Below are 23,974 nucleotides of genomic sequence, written 5' to 3' on the forward strand. Positions count from 1 at the left end.
GGAGGCCGTTGTGAGCCGCCTCTAAAACGTTGCCCGTCCCTCGCAGTGTTCGTGCTCAGGGACAACAGTGGACTGCAATAGCAGAAGCCACGCGTCTGTGCCTGCGGGAATCCCCAGCACCACGCAGTATCTGGGTTTGTCCAGCAATCAGATCACGAAGCTCGAGCCCGGGGTGTTTGACCGCCTGACGGCACTGGTGGAGACACGAGACATAGAGGATCCTGCTATAGCCAGAGCGATAGTGAATCGTTGCATTTAATAAAAAAACATATTTCATAATTACGCAAAAGATAAAATAATATATTTTTTGTACCGCGTTTATGTGAATATTCGTGCATTTAAGAAGTATAGCTCTGATCATTTACATATAGGTAATTTTAGTAGGCGGATTTCATGATTTTATATAGATATCTTTTCAAATAACAGATGTGCATAAAAGTGTTGTCTTCAGATAACAGATCTTTGTGAATGTGAATTAAATTTGATTGAGTTGATATATCTCTGGGAAAGCGAATCGGGGTGAATGTAAGAGGTCTCGGAGTGATGCATCAATGTGAATGGATCACGTACTAATCAATAACGCGGTTATCTATTAAATTAAGTAGATTTTTCTCATACCTCACTCTATGAAAGTGACTTAAGGTCTCTTACACTTACAGATCGCCCGTCCCTCGCAGTGTTCGTGCTCAGGAACAATTGTGAACTGCAATCGTAGAAACATCGCGGCTCCAACATCACGCAACGGCTGGGTTTGTACACCAATCAGCCTGACTGTACAGGTGAACACACGAGACGCTGATGGCTCCCTATTGGTCAACCATGTTATGTATGTCTATGATCTACAGTGAGGGAAAAAAGTATTTGATGCCCTGCTGATTTTGTACGTTTGCCGACTGACAAAGAAATGATCAGTCTATAATTTTAATGGTAGGTTTATTTGAACAGTGAGAGACAGAATAACAACAAAAAAATCCAGAAAAACGCATGTCAAAAATGTTATAAATTGATTTGCATTTTAATGAGGGAAATAAGTATTTGACCCCTCTGCAAAACATGACTTAGTACTTTGTGGCAAAACCCTTGTTGGCAATCACAGAGGTCAGACGTTTCTTGTAGTTGGCCACCAGGTTTGCACACATCTCAGGAGGGATTTTGTCCCACTCCTCTTTGCAGATCTTCTCCAAGTCATTAAGGTTTCAAGGCTGACGTTTGGCAACTCGAACCTTCAGCTCCCTCCACAGATTTTCTATGGGATTAAGGTCTGGAGACTGGCTAGGCCACTCCAGGACCTTAATGTGCTTCTTCTTGAGCCACTCCTTTGTTGCCTTGGCCGTGTGTTTTGGGTCATTGTCATGCTGGAATACCCATCCACGACCCATTTTCAATGCCCTGGCTGAGGGAAGGAGGTTCTCACCCAAGATTTGACGGTACATGGCCCCGTCCATCGTCCCTTTGATGCGGTGAAGTTGTCCTGTCCCCTTAGCAGAAAAACACCCCCAAAGCATAATGTTTCCACCTCCATGTTTGACGGTGGGGATGGTGTTCTTGGGGTCATAGGCAGCATTCCTCCTCCTCCAAACACGGCGAGTTGAGTTGATGCCAAAGAGCTCCATTTTGGTCTCATCTGACCACAACACTTTCACCCAGTTGTCCTCTGAATCATTCAGATGTTCATTGGCAAACTTCATACGAGCATGTATATGTGCTTTCTTGAGCAGGGGGACTTTGCGGGCGCTGCATGATTTCAGTCCTTCACAGTGTAGTGTGTTACCAACTGTTTTCTTGGTGACTATGGTCCCAGCTGCCTTGAGATCATTGACAAGATCCTCCCGTGTAGTTCTGGGCTGATTCCTCACTGTTTTCATGATCATTGAAACTCCACGAGGTGAGATCTTGCATGGAGCCCCAGGCCGAGGGAGATTGATAGTTATTTTGTGTTTCTTTCATTTGCGAATAATCGCACCAACTGTTGTCACCTTCTCATTAAGCCGCTTGGCGATGGTTTTGTAGCCCATTCCAACCTTGTATAGGTCTACAATCTTGTCCCTGACATCCTTGTAGAGCTCTTTGGTCTTGGCCATGGTGGAGAGTTTGGAATCTGATTGATTGATTGCTTCTGTGAACAGGTGTCTTTTATACAGGTAACAAGCTGAGGTTAGGAGCACTCTCTTTAAGAGTGTGCTCCTAATCTCAGCTCATTACCTGTATAAAAGACACCTGGGAGCCCGAAATCTTTCCGATTGAGAGGGGGTCAAATACTTTTTTCCCTCATTAGAAGGCAAATCAATTTATAACATTTTTGACATGCGTTTTTCTGGATTTTGTGGTTGTTATTATGTCTCTCACTGTTCAAATAAACCTACCATTAAAATTATAGACTGATCATTTCTTTGTCAGTGGGCAAACATAAAAAATCAGCATTGGATCAAATACTCTTTTCCCTCACTGTAGTAATTGCTGCTCACTCAGAGGAGGAGTTGGAGGCACTGCTGCTGAATCTGGAGCCTGCCACTAAGAGGTGGGGCCTTACCATCAGCCCCCCAAAACTAAGCACCTGCCTGGGTATTTTGTACCATCCGACACTCCACCCCACAACTCCAAATTGGTGATGGGGGAGAGTGGAGCGTTTCCCATACTTGGGCAGTGTGCTCATGACTGGCTCCGGTTTGACAGCAGAGTTCTCATTCCGAATCAGTCGAGCGGCATTATCCTTTCATCAGTTGCCTAACGCTGTGTAGAAGCTACCTGGTCTCTCACTCCACACGAAGCTTCAGGTCTTCTCGGGCACAGTCATGCCCTCGCTTCTCTATGCATGAGAAATGTGGACCCCCTGATGGAACATCTTCACTGGTTAGAAACATTTAGGTTGGCCTGCCTATGATCCATCCTGGGTTTAACTAGGATGGATTATCTGGACAAAGTCCCATCGGTGAACTCCTCCGGTAGGTAAGGCTGCATTGGCTGGGTCATGTAGCAAGCATGCTCAGCCACTGCATCCCTAAACAGCTTTGTCCGACTGGATAGAGGGGGCTAAATGGGTGTGCCACGGGCTAGAGAAGAAATGGAGTGATGTAGTATAAAATGATGTGGAGTTAAGTGGACTTACTGATAACTGGTACCAGCGGTGTCAAGAACTGCCTCTGCAGAGGAGGCTCGTGAAGAATGCTTCTGGGCAGTGGGAGGTAGTCACCCTCCAGCAACAACGAAGGGCAGAGGAGCGATGCTCATGACAACAAGCGGAGTGCCGTGCAGCTAAAACAGCAAGTTGGCACAGTAGGGGTCACAGGTGGTGCATCGGCCAGTCATCTCATTCAGTTGATCCGTGGCACCTGGGACTGCCCGTGACCTCCTGTCAGCGGGCGTTCGACGCTTCACGAGGCCTTAACGTGCACATAGCTTGGCACAAGAGCCGTTGTGATGTGACCGCCACTTAGTGGTGGATGGCGGTTGTTGTTGTGTGTAATGTTGTTGCTTACCCTCGCAATGTGCTATATTTGAGTTGTATACAGTACATAGCAGAGGTGTGGACTCGAGTCATGTGACTTGGACTCGAGTCAGACTCGAGTCATGAATTTGATGACTTGCGACTCGACTTGGACTTGCATAACAATGACTTTGTCCCACTTATGAGATGTGGACTCGAGTCATGTGACTTGGACTCGAGTCAGACTCGAGTCATGAATTTGATGACTTGCGACTCGACTTGGACTTGCATAACAATGACTTTGTCCCACCTCTGGTACATAGTGTGCTGTATAGTGTGGTGTGTAATATTGTTACATATGGAGTGGTTCAACCTGGAGGCAGTAATTCTTGGAGGAACTTATTTTATTATACTCACAATTTCCCTTCACACACCCTACAGTCGCCTAGGCTACACAAACCCTCGCCTATACACAATACTAGCCCTCTAACACCGATGGCGCTGACCGATATAGCCAACAACTATATAACTGAGCAATATCAAGCGACGACGACTTCGGCGACTAAGACAAGAATGGTGACGACGACGATGGACTTGAGCAGCATGACGGGGATCCCACTCCATACGACAAGCTCGAGGTCCCCTACAGGGGCTCCTGTTATACTGTCAGCATGGCTTGACTCCGCCTCTGGCCACTCCCCCTTTCTAGAACCTTCCAGCGGATTCTTGGTGTTCCCCTTCTGTGACTATTCCCCTAGATCTCCCTCTGGTGTATCACCTGGCCAGCTGATGTCAGGGCTGCTGTAAGCTGCAGATCCCCTTCCTTGCCAGCAGCCAGCGCTATGCTGCTACATTACTTATTCTATGCCACGACGCATATCGCCTCCATGTGCAATATCTAAGCTGTAAACAGTACGTAGTGTGATGTATAGTGTGATGTGGAATATTGTTACATACTCTCGCCATGTGCTATATGTGTTGCCTCCGAAACGTCGTGATTTATAATTTTATTTCTATTATTTTAATTATTATTTATTTTTACCTACGTGACTTTACCGAAAAAACCTAAGAGTATGCTATATGTGAGTTGCATACAGTAAATGGATAGGGTATTTTAAGAAATAAAGTATCTGTCGTCAAATAAAGTCACATAGGTGATCAATTGTAGTGAAATAAAAGAAACATGTGTAGTGGCATAGAATAATAGTAATGTAGCAGCATAGCACTAGCTGCTGGCAGAGAAGGGGATCTGCGGCTTCAGCAGCCCTGACGTCAGCAGGCCACGTGATACACCAGAGGGAGATCTAGGGAAAAGGTCACAGAAAGGGCACACCAAGAACCCGCTGGTAGGTTCTAGAAAGGTGGCATGGCCGGGGGCAGAGCCAGACCACGCTGAGAGTATAAGAAGGGCCCCTGTAGGGGACCTCGGGGCTGTCATATGGAGTGGAATTCCCATCGTGCTACTGAAGTCTTCACCATTCTTCTCGTCGTTCTTCACCATTTTTCTCGTCGCCTTCACCATCCTTCTTGTCGTCGTCTCTGTCTTCTCCATCTCGGGGCGTCACCAGTCAGGCAGCCTACCAACTGTCCTGACTGAGTAACGTTGCTGATCATAGACAGACTTATTATAAAAGTGTTAACCCCGATGTGCCTCCAACTCTTCGTGTCTCCGAGTTAGTCACTACACATGGATGAGGTGTCAACCATTTATATTGTGCAACAAAAGCGCCGATGTATCTATATTGCACATACACATACGCCCTTTCCCACAACACAGTACAGATACAGTACGTGATAAAAGGGAGACTTCGAATTAAATCGTATATTGAACAATCGCGGGACTCCAAAAAAGATGGTGCATAAAACAGGCACTTTCTGCCAATCCCCCAATTTGAAATTTAGTTTTGGCCAACCAGTAGTCCAGAAAGAAACAGCGTTACATTTTGGAGGCAAGTACAGTGTGGCACACGCACACACGCACGAAACTACTAACGTTTATATATAGATAGCACCTTTATCCAAGGCGCTTTAAAAGGGATGTAAGTGGTACAATTATGGTAGCTAAAGGTGATATGGTGAATAGGAATAAGTATGGGGAGGGAGGTTAGTGGGTACTAGAATTAAAGGGGTACCTAGGGATGGAGGGCAGGATGGGACAGGGAAAATAGGTTGGTCTTGAGGGAGGAGCGGAAACTAGACAGGGAGGGTGCTTGCTTAATGTGGAGGGAAAGTTTGTTCCAGTGCAAGGGGGCAGGTAAGGAAAATTTGCTGAAATGGTGATTGTGCACAAGGAGAGAGGGGGGGGGGCTGTTTGGAGTAGGAGAGATTGAGAAAAGAGAAGGCGTAATGGGACATAGTGCAAGACTTGAGAAGCGAGTTACGGTGGGGCAAGGCCGTGGAGAGATTTATATACTAGCGTAAGGAACTTGGACAGACACCAGTAGTATATGGGGAGCCAGTGTATTTCTGTAAGAAGGGCACGAGGCACAGGAGCAGTGTGGAAGGTTGTAAATGAAGCATGCAGATGCATTTTTGATCTGTTGTAGTGGAATTAATGCATAGGCTGGGAGACCGATTAGCAGAGAGTTGCAGTAGCTTAATCGAGGGAAGTTGAGTGAGTGTATTCGTACTTGTGCAGTGGACTGAATGATGAGAGGGCATATTTTGCGAATGTTTACAAGGTGGAATCCATAGGTGCGGGTTGATGGTGGAGAAGTGAGAGGCGAGGGAAAGGGAGAAGTCGAAGAGGACACCGAGGTTGCGGGGAGACGGGACAGGGGTGAGTGAGAAGGGGGGGGGGGAAGTGATGGTGGGGGTTTGTGAAGGGGAAACGCAGCATAGAAAAAAACGATCCCGGTTTTTATAGGGGTTGATGTCAAGGACGTGAAGCGACATCCAATACTGAAGGGAGGTTAAGCAGACTGGAATACGAGAAGAGAGGTCTGGAGTGGAAATGGAGACATAATATTTGTACTCTTTGGTTCTTTAGGCAAAGTCACGTAGGTAGAAATATAAAAAATAAAATAAAAATAATATATCACGATGTTTCGATCGCAACACAAGTGATCGTCCTCAGGCAGAAAAAATAATCCAGCAGTGGAACTGCTGAACCAGGAAGAACACAGCGAGAGAGCTGCTACAACAAGGGGTTTTATATGTTGGCCAAGGGCAAGCAAGCAGGGTCCAAGCTGGAAAGGAGTCCCATCACCGCACGCAAGCACATCAGTTGTGTTAATGGGGGGGGTGGGGGGATTAAGTAGAGAAATATTAGGGAGACATCGAGGCTAAGGGAGCAGAAGTGGCCATGTTAGTGAGACCCCAGCCAGTTAATGCAGAGGCACCCAACAGGGCAATGCAACTCAGAGAGTCAGAAATAACAGCCAAACGGCAGGAAGAATGGAAGTACCACAGCAAGTTACGACTTTACTTGGTTAATAACGTCCTTCCAATGATTGCTCAACTTATACCCATCTTTTCGGTTGAAATTGTCTCTGTTTTTATATCTGGATGGCTTCATGGACAAATCTTTGATGGTAGCCCGAAGGTTTGCAGAGTACCTTGGTCTCGGAAAACACAATATCGTGTGAGCCCACTGCGTTATAACAATGATCAGCCACGGCAGAGGTATTGGTTCTGCCGCATTTCAAATCTGCCTTGTGTTCGCGAACACGGTCCGAGACGTCGTTTCGTTTCCCCAATGTAACTGCTGCCGCAGACACAACTTAGTTTTTATTTGAAGCTTTCGTGACTGCAGGAATCCATACTCTTTGGTTCTTTCGGTAAAGTCACGCAAGGTATAAATTTAAATAAATCACGACGTTTCGATCGCAACACAAGCTCAGGCGGAAAAAATATAATCCAGCAGTGGAGCAACAGACCGCTTGTGTTGCGATCGAAACGTCGTGATTTATTTCATTTTATACCTACATGACTTTACCGAAAGAACCAAAGATCATAAACTAAAATTGTTTTATAGACTTGGTTATTGTAAATGATCCTTTCTGAGATCTCTATTTAAGGCGACCACTGGTTGCTTTCTTGACATCTCTATAAAAGTAAATGAAGTACGTCTGTAAACAACATCGCTATGAAAGTGAATGTCAGTTCTTTTCACGAACATATTTAAATGAAAATAATAGGGGTTCGCTTTGAGCAAATAGGAATCCACTTCGTATCTGCGTACGCATATGAAAATATATACGGGTAGTCATCGACTTACGAACATAACTCGTTCATGGGCCCCGTTCTAAAGCGAACTGTTCGTAAGTCGGAATACTATAATATATTGGATTTTAATACCCATACGGTCAGTGTTTTAAAATGTGTTATGGTTCAACAAAAATTTTAGCATTGTTAAACTCATAAATAATAAACATTGTGCAGTTGCATAGAAAACTGTAAAAAATGCTTTAGTAGATAAAACAAAAAATTATCGAACATAAATAGTTAATATCAGTTTCAGTTTCACTTACATTGCGTCCTTATGCTGGCTAGCTTGTCGGCTCATTGTATTACGTAAATTATAGTTGCACAAAAAATATCACCTCTCTTGCTATGTGTGAAACCGGACGGTAGGTTGATAGGGTGAGGATTGGTGTCAGGCTGTAGTTGATAAAAAAAACAATCTTAGTTGCTATATCTATGCGAGAGACTCATCATCCCAGTTCTCAACCCCTGGGACTGCGGCTGCTCGGACATCCTGTATCTCAGTCGCTGGATCGGTCATAACGGGGGGAAGTTAGTGAACTCTGGAAGAAGCATTGACGCCGACAGTGCATTGTGTTCTTATACCAATAACCCTCAGATGACTGGCACTAGTGCGCTTAGCCCAACCTGCAGCTCCGGACCAGCATGTCGCTATTTAAGAACTTCATCGCGACGTTATTCACACGCTTCGCGGCTTTTGAAATATTGAGGGGTTTTTTCACCGAATTCGAAGCAAAAAAATATTTTCTTGTTATTTTTCTTGCAGATCTCTGGCTTAGCCGCTTCAAGTTTAAACGCGTGTTTTCCTGTTGAGTAACAAATATAAAGGTGCAGCTCTGTAATTGCCTGCTCGAGCCTCTGAGAAAATAAGCTCCTGGATAGCTCCTCCGTGGGGTATTTAGCCTACTTCTCTACGCGAGGCAGACGTCTTGGAAGAAGTGAGAATACCCACATTTTGACCCCAACCAGCTAAACTTGTTCCCAATCGACTAAAATGTGTCCCCGTCGTTACAAAGGCGGTGGTTATTTTTACGAACGCGCTAATTGTTTCAGCTGCCGTGCCAGGAGAGCAAACCGGTGATGTCTGGTTTGCAAGTTCAGTGTGCTGCCACCCATTACACCACTGCGGCATCCTCGAATCGATGTAGACTACGCAATGCACGCCACGATTATGCAATACCACATGGCGATTGCCTTTCTATCCGTTGAAGCCCCCGTAACGCCTACCCATAACCCACCACGGGGATTATATTATACCATATCGTCAACATCATCATCGGCTATGCCTAATCCATTGCTATATGAATCAAAACACTTATTCTTGGTTCTTTCTGTAAAGTCACTTAGATATTATTTTCTATGTATTATATTATTTTTATTTGTTATTACGTTTTATTATATTTTATTTTTATTTTATTTTCTATCTACGTGGCTTCACCGAAAGAACCGATAATATGAATTCCTGCAGTCACGAACGTTTTAAGTCACAATTTAATCAAAATACTTATTTATGTTGGAGTAATATGATGAGCTATGAAGCGATTTTTCGCAGATGTCCAGTAGGGGCGGGCAAGAACGTTACAATGAATGAAGGCTTCCCTCTCACGATCTTGTAATGTCATAATGCACATCGCACCTGCTTATATAGAGCTGATTTCACCCCTCCATCTCTCCGGCGATTGTGCTGTGGGGCGCATTCTCTTCCTTGCCTACCCACCCCGTCCTTAGTCTTGACCCATCGGTCACCATTCCTATTTGGGGTTTTTGCTTAAGCTGTGCGTGGATCGGTGAGCGCACGCAGGCAATACCAATGGCAAAAGAGCCCTCCCCAAAGGTAGACTCAGCCTTAAAATGAGTACCTCATGCGATGTGTGGACGTTAGGATTGCAAAAGAAACATCGAATCATCGGTTAATGCCTGTTGTTAGACCCAATGTAGACGGGTCTAATTTACTCGCGTGAAAATCAAAGCTTTTATTTTCGAGCACAGCAAGTCCTCGCTTAACGCGTGTTCACGCAACATGTTTTCGCTTTTACACGGTTCTTCCATTAGGTAATTGTTTTCGGTTAATGCGTTTTTAGCTTCACGCGGCACTTTTCAGGAACTCATCTACAGCATTAAACTAGGACTTGCTGTACAATATATGTTGTATATAAAGGGTTCACTTGAGATATCCAGCCATTAACAAAAATGTACGAAAAAATGTTTGTTGACCAGACTTAAGATCATAAATCGTGAGGGAGGCGAGTGATTACACACACCCATTGAACATTAAAACTGAGAAGACAAAGGCGGCCGGGCGTGATCGAGGCCACATAACTCCTACGTGTCCTTTATCGGCCTTAATAGGTGATCGCTAACAGCACTCACCCAAACAGTCTACTAAGCCTATACGGGGACCTTGGTAACATAATGGGCCGGGGTTATTACCGAGGCGACTGCCCTGACTATTCTGCAAATTGTATCTTGTGTTTTAAGGCTGGAATTATTTTGTTCCGCTTTTCACGAACACGTGTGCATAACGAGGCTCTTTCATTATTAATTTTGTATTACCATATCTACTGCTGCTATAAATGTACACCTACCATAATTGAGAACAAAACAAAAAATTAGGCGGTCCACAACACAGTGGCGAGATGTTAACTACCTCGCCTGGTATAAAGTAAGTCGTGGGTTCGCTCCCGAGCCTGTCGCCTGTCTATTTGGAGTCTGCATGCTCTCCCCGTGGTCGCGTGGATCTTTTTTCCGGGTCCTCCGGGTTTCACTCCACATTTAGAATCAATATGCGTTGAGACTTTAGAGTATTTGGCTGCTATACGTCTTCACGTGATACGCCACTTCGTTGAGCTATCATTTGTGGCCAGGTCGCATCTGAAAAAGAGCTACATAGTTCAGTGGGCCTTACAAACTTCATGGCGGGACCCCGGGGTCTCGAATAAACGGAAGTCAAAATCGTAAATAATTATTTTATTTTTGGCGACTCCGTTCCACCGCACACATAAACGCCGCGATTCACCTGGCGCGGATCATTCTGTTGTCATGTCGTCCAGGCGCAGTGAGGACGAATGCGCAAAAGAGCTAAACAAGCGAATGCACTCCATGCTCGGGTATGGGCAGGATCATACGTTTTATCCAAAGCTGCTCAAACTGCCTACGCGACTTAAGTCCTTTATTTGTCATAACGGTATGCATAATACAGTGAAACTGCTCTTTTATCTTAATAATTGTTTGTGACCGACCAATGTCTGCAGCCAGAATCAATCGATGACAATCCTATTATCTGCAGATATTTAACAGATGAGATGCGTTGCACCGTTAATTCCTCCTGTTTGATAATTACTTCTCTTGTCCGTATGCATCTGTGCAGATATAATTTTTTTGCGGTTAAGCCATAGTCTCCACACACCGCTCGTATAAATGTGGATAAGAGGAACGGCGACCCACTACTCTGTAGAGTAACATTGGTATAATAGCTTGTTACAATATGAACAGCGCATTTTAAACGCGTACTATTTTATGTACTGTTTACAAAGTGTGTGTTTCAAATCCACACCGAGAAACACGATGATTGACAGAGGGGTGTAAATTATTTATTTCGATAGTGTATTTTAATAGAGGTGAAGTATTGGAAAATGACGGCAGGAAACTCCTTGACGGGAACACACTTCTTTTATTAAATCTTGACTTGTAACGATACAACGCGTGGCCTCTCTTCTTCACAATGCGGTCACCATACAACGGTACAACTCGTGACCTCTTCTCTCCGCCCTACGCTTCTCTCGACTCTCGTAGATTCTGTGCTGCTGGCTCTCTGTGCCTCGTGTAGACTCCGCGCCTCGGCTACACTCTTCTCTCGTCTCGTGTAGACTCTGCGCCTCTGCTACACTCTTCACTCGTCTCGTGTAGACCTTACGCCTCTGCTACACTCTTCACTCGTCTCGGGTAGACTTTGCACCTCTGGCTACCCACTCTTCGGTACCCGTCTCGTGTAGACCTTACATCTTCGGCTACACACTCTTCAGTACCTATCTCGTGTAGTCCTTACACTCTCTCTCTGGCTACACCGTATGCATACTCGGCTCGTGTAGACCTTACACTCTCTCCCTGGCTACACCGTATGCATACTCGGCTCGTGTAGACCTTCCACTCTCTCTCTGGCTACACACCATACATTACTCAGCTCGTGTAGACCTTTATCTCTCTCTGGCTACACACTATACATTACTCAGCTCGTGTAGACCTTTCTCTCTCTCTGGCTACACACTATACATTACTCAGCTCGTGTAGACCTTTCTCTCTCTCTGGCTACACACTTATACATTACTCTCCATTTCTCTCCTCTCCGGGCTCTATCTCTGCACATTCGTCTTCATTCCTAGATGGTTCCACTTCTGCCCTCTACTCCTCTGTGCATCACCTTATATATCTCTTCCTCCCGGGAGACGGAGCGGATGCGGACCTCAACGTCGGCACCGCTCCTCAGTTACCCAATCACCACGCGCTATCTCTACGATCCGTTTCCGCCCAGCGCGTGTTTCCACTCCCCGACCAATCACACCGCGCTGCCACCCGATCACTCCCTCTCAGCGCGTCACCGGCACACAGCCAATCAGCAGCACTACCCTCACCCGCGCACTGACGCCTGCTCCTCCCCGTCAGCGCGCGTCACCACACACACACCCGTACATACGCGCTGGCACACGACGTATACACCCAGCGCGTATCACCACTACAGAGGTACTGTAGGTAAGTGGTTTTCAGTTTTAAAGGCATAGTTTAACAAGACAACACTTGCCACCATCCTTTAAACCCATTAGTGAAAAAGAGCAAAGTTTTTGTTTACATTATAATTTCATGTTTATGCGAGAGCCGGGGGCTTATGGGACCCCGGGGTCCTGCCATAAGGTTCACCTGGCAAAATAAAATAACAAATATTTTCATAGTGTAATGCGGGCGTAAGCGACCTTCCGGATGTGACGTCACAGGGGGGCGGAGTCATGTGACGTGGGTGGAAGGTTCGGGCCTTTAAGGGGGTAAACCGGAAGGGGTAGTCAGTCGGGTTGTGAAGGGAAAAGGAGGGGGCCACGCGGGCGTACAAGAGGAGGGGGGCACCGTCGGAGCGGGAGCCAACCCCGGGAACAGTAGGGAGCTACTGGGAGGTGTGAAGCTGCAGATAGAATAAGCCAGTAAGGCTGTGTGTGAGAGGCAGCGGTGTGGCTGCCAAGAGTAGCAGGAACAGGAGAGAGAGACAGCACGAGGCTGTCAGAGCTGCGGAGTAGGAGAGAGGGAGAGAAGAGCTGCAGCAAGAACAGCCAAGGGGGCTGTGTGAGATAACAGCAGCGGAGCTGCTGTGGGGCTACGAGAGCGACAAGGAACAGCAGCAGGGCAGCTGATGGTGACTGGGGCGACATCGGAGCCAGCACTGTGGGGACTGAACGGATAAGAGAGACAGCCGTGTGGGAATACAGTACGAACCGAATAAAGGACACTGAGCCAGACATCGTGGTCAAGTTTTTTATTACACTGGTGTCAGAAGTGAAACGGCATGTCTAAGCAAGTAAGGAAGAAAATTCCTCCGACGCCAGCATCGGCTTCTTCGTCTGACGACGACGAATTCCCTCCAACCACGGATTCTGCTGGGGTGGTGGAGGAGAGCCCTGCTGAGGCGAGCACGGGGACGGGCGTGGAAGATGTCAGCGCAATGGCGGGTCCGTCAACAACATCGGACGCTGATCAAAGATGGCAACAGGTGGCAGAACAACTGGAGGCACTCAAGGACGTCCTGGCGCATCTATGTCATCTCGTCACGCCAAGGACGACGGCGGAAGGAGAAGGTGCTCCACGGGCCGCCACGTTGCCTGCCCTGCCGCCGCCATTGGCCACGCGGCAAGAAGACGCCATCTTGCGCGCTCCGCGGCGCCAAACCGCCATCTTGGCCACGCCGCGGGCCGACGCCATTTTGAATTTGCCTCCAGAACAACCATCATTGGAAGACGGCGTAAAGAGGAGTCGGAGTCGCCACCTTACTACAGTTAAGGAATTCTCCATCGGGGGCGATTGGAGCGCTTTCGCCTGCCGATTTTTGGCGGCGGTTCGTTCAGCAAGATGGACCGATGCGGAGGCCTTGGAAGTGTTGCCGACTCTACTGGACGACGAATCTGTTCGATTTTTCCGTTCCATAACGGCCGATAAGAAGAAGACTTTGTGTGGAGTTTTTGAAGAAATGGTCGACGCTTATGAGCCACCTGACGACGCGCATCGGCGATTCGCTCAACGACAACGAGCACCCGAGGAATCGCCCGTGGCGTTCAGGGGTGCGGTGTTGGAGCTGGCCATGGCAGCATATCCTGAGACGCCACAGGACCTGCTCGAGCCTCTCATATTAGGAAAAATGCTGGAGCTGTCTCGGGATCTGGGGATCCCCATGCCTGTGTGTGGGCATGACAAGCTCACTTCCCGGGCGGCAGCAAAGTGTCTGGATGCGCAGTTTAATCTCCGTCGCTGGAAGCAAGTGGCGGCGTGGACGGGGGGGCCCGTCAAAGAAGGGGGCGCGCTGGGGTGGGACCCTACGAAGGCGGTATACGTGCAAGAGGAGCGGGGTCCTCACGAGCTGACGGCTGCCTCCGCTCCATGGTCGGGACGCGGCGGGCCGGGGCCGTGCGCTACGCTATCGGGACGGAGCCGTCGGGATGTAAGGCCTGCGCTTCGGCGCAACGATGCCGACTGCTTCCGCTGCGGGCGGAGGGGCCACTACGCAAAGGATTGCTGGGCCCGCTTCCCGGGTCCGCCGCAGCAGGAGGCCACAACACCGGACAAGCCGACCAAGGAACCTCCGAAACAGGCATGTCGGCACGCACCAGACACCCGGCAAGGCTTTACACCTCACCCACCACCTTTGTTGCGCGATCCTATTGTTGTTGTTAAAGAAGGGCCATCGACGGGGCCTTGTCGCTCAGTTACGCAGTGGCGCAAATTGGCACGGAGAGTTGTCGCGGCCGCTACGGGTTCGTCCACTGTACCGGGGTCTATACAAGGGGTGGACGTGCGCATTTTGGTCGACTCGGGAGCGTCTGCGACTATTATATCGGATGTCATTTTCCATCTGTTGGGCATTCCGCCGGGGGCTGTGCGTCCGGTTTATGGGTCGTGCGTCGCTGGGAACGGGGGTAGTATGGGTATCGTGGGCCAGGTGGATACTAAGATATCTATTGGGGATGTGTCGGCTTCGGGCGTTGTGTTAATATCAAGATCTTTGGCGGTTCCTTGCTTACTAGGCACCGATTTTTTGGCTAAGATGCCCATTTTGATCAAAATCAATGAGAATTGTATTGAATTGCCGGGGGGCCGTCGAATCTCGTTTCTGCCGTCGCCCTGGGGGCGACCTGCTTCAGCCGTACAAGTGCAGGCGCTGTCCGTTGCATCTGTGGACATCCCACCTGGTTCACAGATGCTTATACCCTTGCGGTATCGGAAGCCCTTGCCTGATCGACTGCGAGCAGTAGGGGTCTTGTTGTCACCGTCTGCCACGATAACAACCGGGTTGGCGTTAGTTGGGGCACAGACCATCGTCCGGCTGGATCAATTACCTTTTTTACAGGTGCTTAATGCGGGGGTGGAAAACGTCCGCGTTCCGGCCGGTACGGTTGTGGCACATGCCACTACGGCGTTTGTGACGCACGATTGTCCGCATAGCCGGGGAGTGGTTGTTGGTGTTTCCGAGCCGAGGGGTTCGGATAATCGTTGGATTGCTGACTTATGTGACGAAAATTCTTCCCTGTCCATGGGGCAACGTGGTGCGTTGCGTAAATTGTTGTTGACGTATTCGGATGTGTTCAGCTCCGATGATTTAGATTTGGGCCGCACATCGTTGCTTTCCCATCATATTGATACGGGCGACGCTGCCCCTATTCGATTAAATTCGCATCGGATGAGTCCTGCGGAGCGAGAACACGTTCGGGGGGCGGTGGAAGACATGTTGGCTGCGGACATTATATCGCCATCTAACAGCCCATGGGGCGCTTCTGTGGTCTTGGTTAAGAAAAAGGATGGCAAAATGCGATTTTGTGTGGATTTCCGAAAATTGAATAAGATATCGGTGGCAGATGCGTACCCCCTTCCGCGTATGGATGACTCCCTTGATGCATTGTCGGGGGCTAAGTTCTTTTCCACACTGGACCTGTCTTCGGGATTTTGGCAGCTTCTCCTTGACGAGTCCTCACGGGAGAAAACTGCATTCCGTACGCCGCAGGGGTTATTTCAATTCAACTGCCTTCCGATGGGATTGAATGCGGCCCCCGCTACATTTCAAAGATTGATGGAGCTTGTTTTGACGGGGTTGCAGTGGGAGACGTGTCTTATATATTTGGACGATATCATTGTCTTCAGCCGCACATTTGAGGAACATTTAACGCGGCTGGAGACAGTGTTCACGAGGATGCGCTCTGCGAATTTAAAATTTAAACCAAAGAAATGCCACCTACTGCAACGGTCCGTCCGTTATCTGGGGCACATTGTGAGTGCTGAAGGGGTGTCCACGGATCCGGAAAAGACGGCGTGCGTCCGGGATTGGCCGACTCCGGCCACCGTGGGGGATGTTCGGCGGTTTTTGGGATTTGCCTCGTATTATCGAAGATTTGTGCCGGGGTTTGCGACGATTGCGAGGCCCTTGCATCTCCTTACGGGTAAAGGACGGAAGTTTGTTTGGGGACAGCCGGAAGAGGCGACCTTTCGGAGTCTGCGTGATCTATTGGCTACGGCCCCAACATTGGATTATCCCGATTTTGATCGTCCATTCATTCTTGATACGGACGCGAGTGACACAGGTATTGGGGCGGTATTATCACAGTCTAAAGGGGGTGTAGAGCGCGTCGTGGCGTATGGTAGCCGAGTCTTGTCTCCTGCGGAAACTTGCTACTGTGTCACTCGTAGAGAACTTTTGGCGGTAGTTTTTTTCCTACGGCAATTTCGACCGTACCTTTACGGTCGTTCTTTTGTTGTGCGAACGGATCATGCGGCCAAGCAATATGCACTTAAAATGGACCAGCCATCCGGACAGTGGGCACGTTGGTTGGACACGCTACAGGAATTTTCCTTCCAAATTCAACATCGGAAGGGAGTGCGCCATGCGAACGCGGACGCACTTTCCAGATTACCGCGGCGAGCCCCTTGCAAATGTGAGTCGGGGACGCATAGGTGTTCGCCGATTCTGAACCCCCCTCAGCCGCTTACGTTGGCCGTCGAGAAGTCGGATACTCCGATGGAACCGGGACCGACTGACGGGGTTTTGAATCTGCCGCGGTCTGTCTGGATTCGGGAACAGATGATGGATGAGTCGTTGTTGTCCATGCGGAAGCGGTCTATGAGGGACAATGGGAGTCTGAGTTCGGCTGTGGGGCCGCGAACCGCTCTCCGAGATGGTCTGCTTATGTGGCGAGAAGGGTTCCAGGAAAGCTGGCGTGTGGTGGTACCAACGTCCTTGCGATTCGAGTTGATTAGAAATCTCCATTGTGACACACTCTTGCATTTAGGGGTGCAGAAGACTTTGTTGACGTTGCAACGTCATTATTTTTGGCACGGCATGGCGACAGATGTCGTAGGGCACGTGCGCGCGTGCCCTGAGTGCGCCCGACGTAAGCCGCCTAAACATCCTTACGTGCCACCTCTCCAGTCGATTCAGGTGTCTCGAGTCAATGAATTGGTGGCACTGGACATATTGGGACCCTTCCCACCATCGGCGAGGGGAAATAAATATTTGCTGGTAGGGGTTGAGTATCTCTCCCGTTGGCCGATGGCCTGGCCGTTGCCCGATCAGTCGGCCGCAGCCATCACCGACGCCTTTTTGTTTGGGTACATTATGGACAAGGGGGCGCCTGAGAGACTCCTCACGGACCAGGGCCAAAATTTCTCTTCTAAATTATTGGCGGAAGTGTGCGCGGGCCTTGGGACTAAGAAAATACGGACATCCCCATACCATCCGCAGACGGATGGTATGGTTGAGCGGCTGAACAGGACATTGTCTGCCATGCTTTGCCATACTGTGAGTGAACAGCAATCAGATTGGGATCTGCACATCCCCGGAGTGCTTTCGGCGTACAGGATGACGCCTCATGCGGCTACAGGGTATTCGCCGTTTTACCTTATGTATGGTCGGGAAAACGTGCCTCCGGTGGATGTGCAATTGGGTACTGGGGTGAAGGGACCTCGTAAACCACTCCCTGAATACATTCAGGACACGGTTCGCCGGGTCACGGAGGCGCGGGAAAACGCCCGCGTGGCTACGGCCAAAGCCCAGGCCCGGAACGAGCGGTATGCTCGGCGGTCCGAGGGGGAGTGCCCCTGGAAGGTTGGAGACCTGGCCTGGCTCCATTGTCCGCAGGTGCGGCCGGGGACCTCTCCTAAATTGCACAAACCTTGGCATGGTCCTGTGCGCCTCATTGAGGTTCCCAATCCACAGTCGGCGCGCGTTCAGATTGGTTCTCGCCGTTGGTTTGTTCATACGTCGCGGTTGAAACCATATGTTGCTCCCCTACGTGATGCGTCATCTCCCAATGTTGCCTTGCCGGAGTCTGTTGCTGCTGACTCTGACTCTTCCCCGCCTGCGTCCATTGATCTTGCTAGAGCGCCTGTCGTACCTGTTCCAGACAGGCCGACCGTGACACCGCGGGGGAGGAGTGGCCCTGCTCGGAGGGCGCCTGCCAGGTCTGCGGGACCTTCGAGCCCTGCAACCCTTCCGACCCCGCTGCAGGCGCATTCGCGGAACACGACCAAGACTAATTCGTCAGGGACACGGGACGTCGGTGGACTTCCAATCGCAGCAGGGGAATTACCCCCTGTCATTCCTCGAGTTCCATCGCGTCCCCGTTCTACAAGTGGGCCGCCGACTGTCCGGGACGGGCCGGCGACCCGCACTCGTTCCAAATCGCTTACGTTTCGTTGATTGTATGTTGTTTTATTGTTCTTGTTCTTACCGTTGTATTTATTGCATGCTTTCGTACGTTCGTCGATGTTACTTGTGTTGTTGTTCTTGTTGTTATATTGCATGCTTAGTGTCCTTTAAGGGGGAAGGTCGGTTCGCCGCATTACGGTTTGGTATTGTTCAGCCGAGGTCGGCTGGGATTTTCTCTACGGGGGAGGGTGGTGTAATGCGGGCGTAAGCGACCTTCCGGATGTGACGTCACAGGGGGGCGGAGTCATGTGACGTGGGTGGAAGGTTCGGGCCTTTAAGGGGGTAAACCGGAAGGGGTAGTCAGTCGGGTTGTGAAGGGAAAAGGAGGAGGCCACGCGGGCGTACAAGAGGAGGGGGGCACCGTCGGAGCGGGAGCCAACCCCGGGAACAGTAGGGAGCTACTGGGAGGTGTGAAGCTGCAGATAGAATAAGCCAGTAAGGCTGTGTGTGAGAGGCAGCGGTGTGGCTGCCAAGAGTAGCAGGAACAGGAGAGAGAGACAGCACGAGGCTGTCAGAGCTGCGGAGTAGGAGAGAGGGAGAGAAGAGCTGCAGCAAGAACAGCCAAGGGGGCTGTGTGAGATAACAGCAGCGGAGCTGCTGTGGGGCTACGAGAGCGACAAGGAACAGCAGCGGGGCTGCTGATGGTGACTGGGGCGACATCGGAGCCAGCACTGTGGGGACTGAACGGATAAGAGAGACAGCCGTGTGGGAATACAGTACGAACCGAATAAAGGACACTGAGCCAGACATCGTGGTCAAGTTCTTTATTACAATAGCATGAAACAGTATTGTCCATCTTGTCTGCCTTAATCGTTGCTCGCTAACAGTGCTTGTCCAACTAATTCGGCCTATATCTCTCTAATATCATGCAGCCCTTTGTTAGGGCACTACGAGATGAAGGGCTCCGCCCCATATTTCACCGTGATGGTCAGTACGGGTTTGTTGGAGTGGCGACGGACATGACTGGAACATAATTATCATTCGCCACTGATGTTAGCAGTGGCTCAGATGGCCCGTGTCACATGTTGCAGGCAGGCTGGGTGAGGTTTGAGTTCTCGCTGAAAAATCTAACGCATTTTACGTGGGATTTCATGAATAATGCTACAGTAAAAGTTAAAGGTACATCCCTGCAATCTCTTGCATAAGCCACTCCATTACTGGCGGAAGGCCCTCCACTAGAGGGAGCTCTAGAGTGCTAGAGGGCGCTCTACCGTTCTACGCTGCTCATACATCTTGGAAGAGGTGGGGGTGGCGGACTACCCACACTTTACCCCACCTGTCGATCGACGACCTGGTGCTGAGTGGACAGAGGTGGGGAATGTCAGAAACTGACTTGCACCGTTGTTTCAACTACCTATGCCCTATAGTGAACGTGTCCAATTCGCGGTTATGCGTTACGTCGCAATGTAATGTGTGCCATTGGGATCAGTGGTTAGCACCCCGCGCTTCGAAATGAGCATTATGAGTGTGATTCCCGACCACAGTCAGCATCAGTGGCGATGGATATCCGAACCTCTAGGTTGACTCAGCCTTAAATAAGTACCTGGTGCGGTGTGTTGACATCAGTACTAGAGAGACAAAGCCCGCCGGGCGTGATGCTGACCACCCATACCCCCTCGTGTGCCGTGACGGCCTTCATAGGTACTAAGGTACTCGCTCACAGCACTTTCCCCAACAGTCTGTTCAACGCTATATGTGATGTTTTTTTTATAATATACATTGCGTGCAGTGGCTGATGAAATAATTAAAAGAGACCTCCTGGCAAGTAAAGAGGAAGTTGGAGCACGTGGTGTTGTTGTTACGACCGCTTTTGTGCTGCGATTGCTGTCGCTGTCAGCCCGTGTGGGTCGAGTGTGCGACTCGAGGATTATTATAGCAGCAACATTTGACTTCTCATTTTCTGACGAACAGGTGCACTTCAATGGACAATGTCAAGCGCAGCAGTATTATTCACCACCGCACTGATAGCATGCGTGCCATTTCTCATTCCACTGCTAGATGAGGGATGAGGGCTTCCCCTCGCCGGGAGGATCCCTGGGTGCGGCTGTTTGGACGTGGACATCTGCGAACAAGAGCTTTATATCTCATCGGATTCCCTCTATGAATACACTTTCTGATTTTGATATTTGACCATACTTCACCGCGCCGGTCATTGCGGTTTTGAGCAAGGTGAGAAGCACAGACGACAGAGCCGTAGTAAAATACAACAATGGGTTGCACTGCCCACGACTGACAACGCTGCCCCGTAGGACCCTATAATACCTGTTATGCATTTGGTCGCACATCCAAGCCCAATCCCAGGCTCAACCCGAGATCGGGCGCATGGTGGCTATTGTGGGCATTGTTTTTACTTCGTGCACACTACATGGTAATATATGTACATGTATATCTATCTATTGATTAAGTCTAACAATATACGAACGTTGCTTTGTATGCATGCGCGTCCTTCCGTTTATGTATATTAACTGTGTCTCGATGGAATGTGCCCTAAAATGGGCTCGTTGTCTACTGGCGTTTTCCTAATTAGCTCACATAGATTATAAAAAAATAATGGAATAGTTGTTATGCAGACGGCGCTTTTCGTTTGTTGTTTTTGGTTGATACACCTGCTGTATTTACCAGGGCGGCCGTTGGGCAGCGAACTACGCCCCCACCCCCCCAGTGATCTAATCTAAAGGCCCTCTCAAGCTTGGGAGCCAAGAGGCCCCTTTCGTTGTACCGTGGCGGAGGCCTCGTGAATGGTACGTTGCGAGGTAATGTGCGTGACAGAGGGAGCCTTTTATGTTTCCGTACCAATGACGCTGCCCGTGCGTGATATACCCAACTCCATCTTGATGGCGCGGGCGTTTTACCTACATTTGTTCTAATGGTGTCCTGTTCATGTTCTCCGAATATGGGATTGCCAATGTTGTTTGACAAATACGATTATGCCATGAAAACCATAACATGCCACAATCTATCTCGTTGCAAAAGATCTTGTCAATATTAGCGGACATCTCGATGCCAAGCAGCTTAATATACCGTGATCATCGTCCAATTCGTGTTCCGCAATCCTATGAATTTTTGTAAACAAAAAAAAAACCTCGACCATCTGGACGTCAATGGGACTCAATTAATCCGTGTTATTTTTAAAAATTCCTCCCATTGCTTTGATTTCGTAAAAACAACTCAACTCAAGCCTTTCCTCAAACGTCAAACTACAAGTTCAGCCACTGTGGGAGACATACCGCCACCGACGCAATGTTCCCCTTAGACACAGTCGCGCACACGAGCCGTGATATTTATCAGCGGCGTCATCGTCGTCCTTGCTCATAAAGGGACAGCGATACCAAGTGTTATCGTTTTGTTTCAGAGGCAATATTAATCGTGTTTACCAACAGTGATGTTGATATGAAACACCTTATAAATGAATGTTGTGCATCAATACTCGTAAGGAGATATTCTCTACCGAAGCCACGTTTGTGTCCATGGGCCCTTTGATTGACTGTTGTTTGTCAAATGCTCTGTGGTCCCAATCACTGTTGGCTAGCAGGGATCCTATTGGTCATCTGTACCAAATACCACATAGCGGTGGAACGTGCTATGAATGTGGTTTGTATCGATTTAAAATAAATGTTCTACGCTAAAGCACCTGTAAATATTACATCACTATTGTTCGGATGAATGTTCTGTACAGGGTGTCTATTAAGTCCCTATGTATTTGATTGAACTAATGGTATATATATTTTCAGGATCCTATGAATGTGAATGTACAAGAACGTGTGATGGTAATAACACTTTGAATAAGACGTGGCTCCTTATCGTTAATTATTGTTCGGGAGAACCTTCATGGACGTGTTCCAAATTGCTGGATTGGACGCGGCGGTAACAGGACCTGGACAACTCCATCTCCGAAGCAAGGAGCTTTATCAAGTCAGGAGCTGTTATCAAACATGACTTACAGATCTACAAGATTTAGGAGATTCTATATAGGGGCTGCGGTTACTAATAATAACTCCACAGATGCTGCAAAATGTGTTCCGCAATGCAGCTGACAAGATTTGAGCTGTGCAAAGATATTGACAGTGCTCGTCTAGAAGCCAATGCTTACGTTTTATTAATAAGTATACCTCTGATTATATTATTGCATGGGGTGCCCGAAATTGCTTTGATTTCAACAAAATAGGTAGGGACTTCATGGACACCTTGTGCAATATGTTATGTTAATGTCCTTGTGCTAAAGTTCCTATCAATGTTCTGTACTCTATGCTCCATCGATAGTGTGAAATGAAATCTCCTGTCAATGGTGTTATGTACTCTATACCCTATGAATGTTCTCTAACTATGGTTAATATCAGTGTCCCCTACCAACTACCGTCTCTATGTAAAATGTTCTATCCATATTCTATTCGAAAAGTCCTACAATGACGTTTCAATTACCATATATATGTCTATAGATATGAACATATGCTTCAGTGTCCTGTATCAAGAGACCCAATGAAACCTTCAGTCGGACAGTGAGACCGTTGCGAGGGTCCGAGAGTAACCGTGACGCGTGGGCATCGCGAACAGAGTGACAGCGAAAATGCAACGACTGAAATTTTAAATCATTTTTATTTTGTAGTTGTATGGATGAAGCGAAGACAGACGTGGGCGAATGGTGAACAGTAGCCGAGAGCCGAGCCAGGAAACAGCGATCGCGTCACGAAAACACACGATCGAGAGTATTGGGTGACAAAATACTCAACTCTTCACGCATGAACTCGTAGAATTAAACTCTTAACTACCAGCGAAACGTCACTTAAGCGGTGATTAACGTATTGCATAACTGTTGACTATACTTTAAAAAAGAGAATATGCAAGTTATATAATTTGATCAAATAAAAACATAAAATTATAAACTAAGTAAAATAAGCGACGAAATCGACAGTCGCCGAAACTGCTGCATCACACGGATCGGAAAAACCAAACAAATTAAATCGGAACTCTATTTGTTTTCAAATGCGCTCGTGCGTGTGCGCGTGCGTGCGTGTGTGTCGGCAGCAGCCGCCGACGAAGCGATTCGACAAGAGTGGTCGTTGATCCTTGCTTGGTTTCGTCATCATCATCGTCGTCGTCGTCGCGGTATCCTCGTGGTCGTTCGGACGCGAAGGTGGTGGAGTTTGCGCGAGAAGTTTGTCAACCTTTCAATCAAATCGTCTCTTCTTGTTACTCTCCTCCTCCATCTCCTTCCACCCACCTTCTCCACTACACCCCCCACCCCACCCCGCCCGCCTACCAACCGCCCTCCCCGACCGTCGCACGCCGATTAACGTTTCTTGCAGAGGGCGCAGGTCGAACAGAGGCAGCTGAGGAAGTTGGCGCAGTTCAGGAGAGTTGTGCAGGCGGGCTTTCCGCAGTCGCCGCCGTCGTTCTTCCTC

Source organism: Lampetra fluviatilis, chromosome 27 (assembly GCF_964198595.1).
Source record: "Lampetra fluviatilis chromosome 27, kcLamFluv1.1, whole genome shotgun sequence".
NCBI lineage: Eukaryota > Metazoa > Chordata > Hyperoartia > Petromyzontiformes > Petromyzontidae > Lampetra > Lampetra fluviatilis.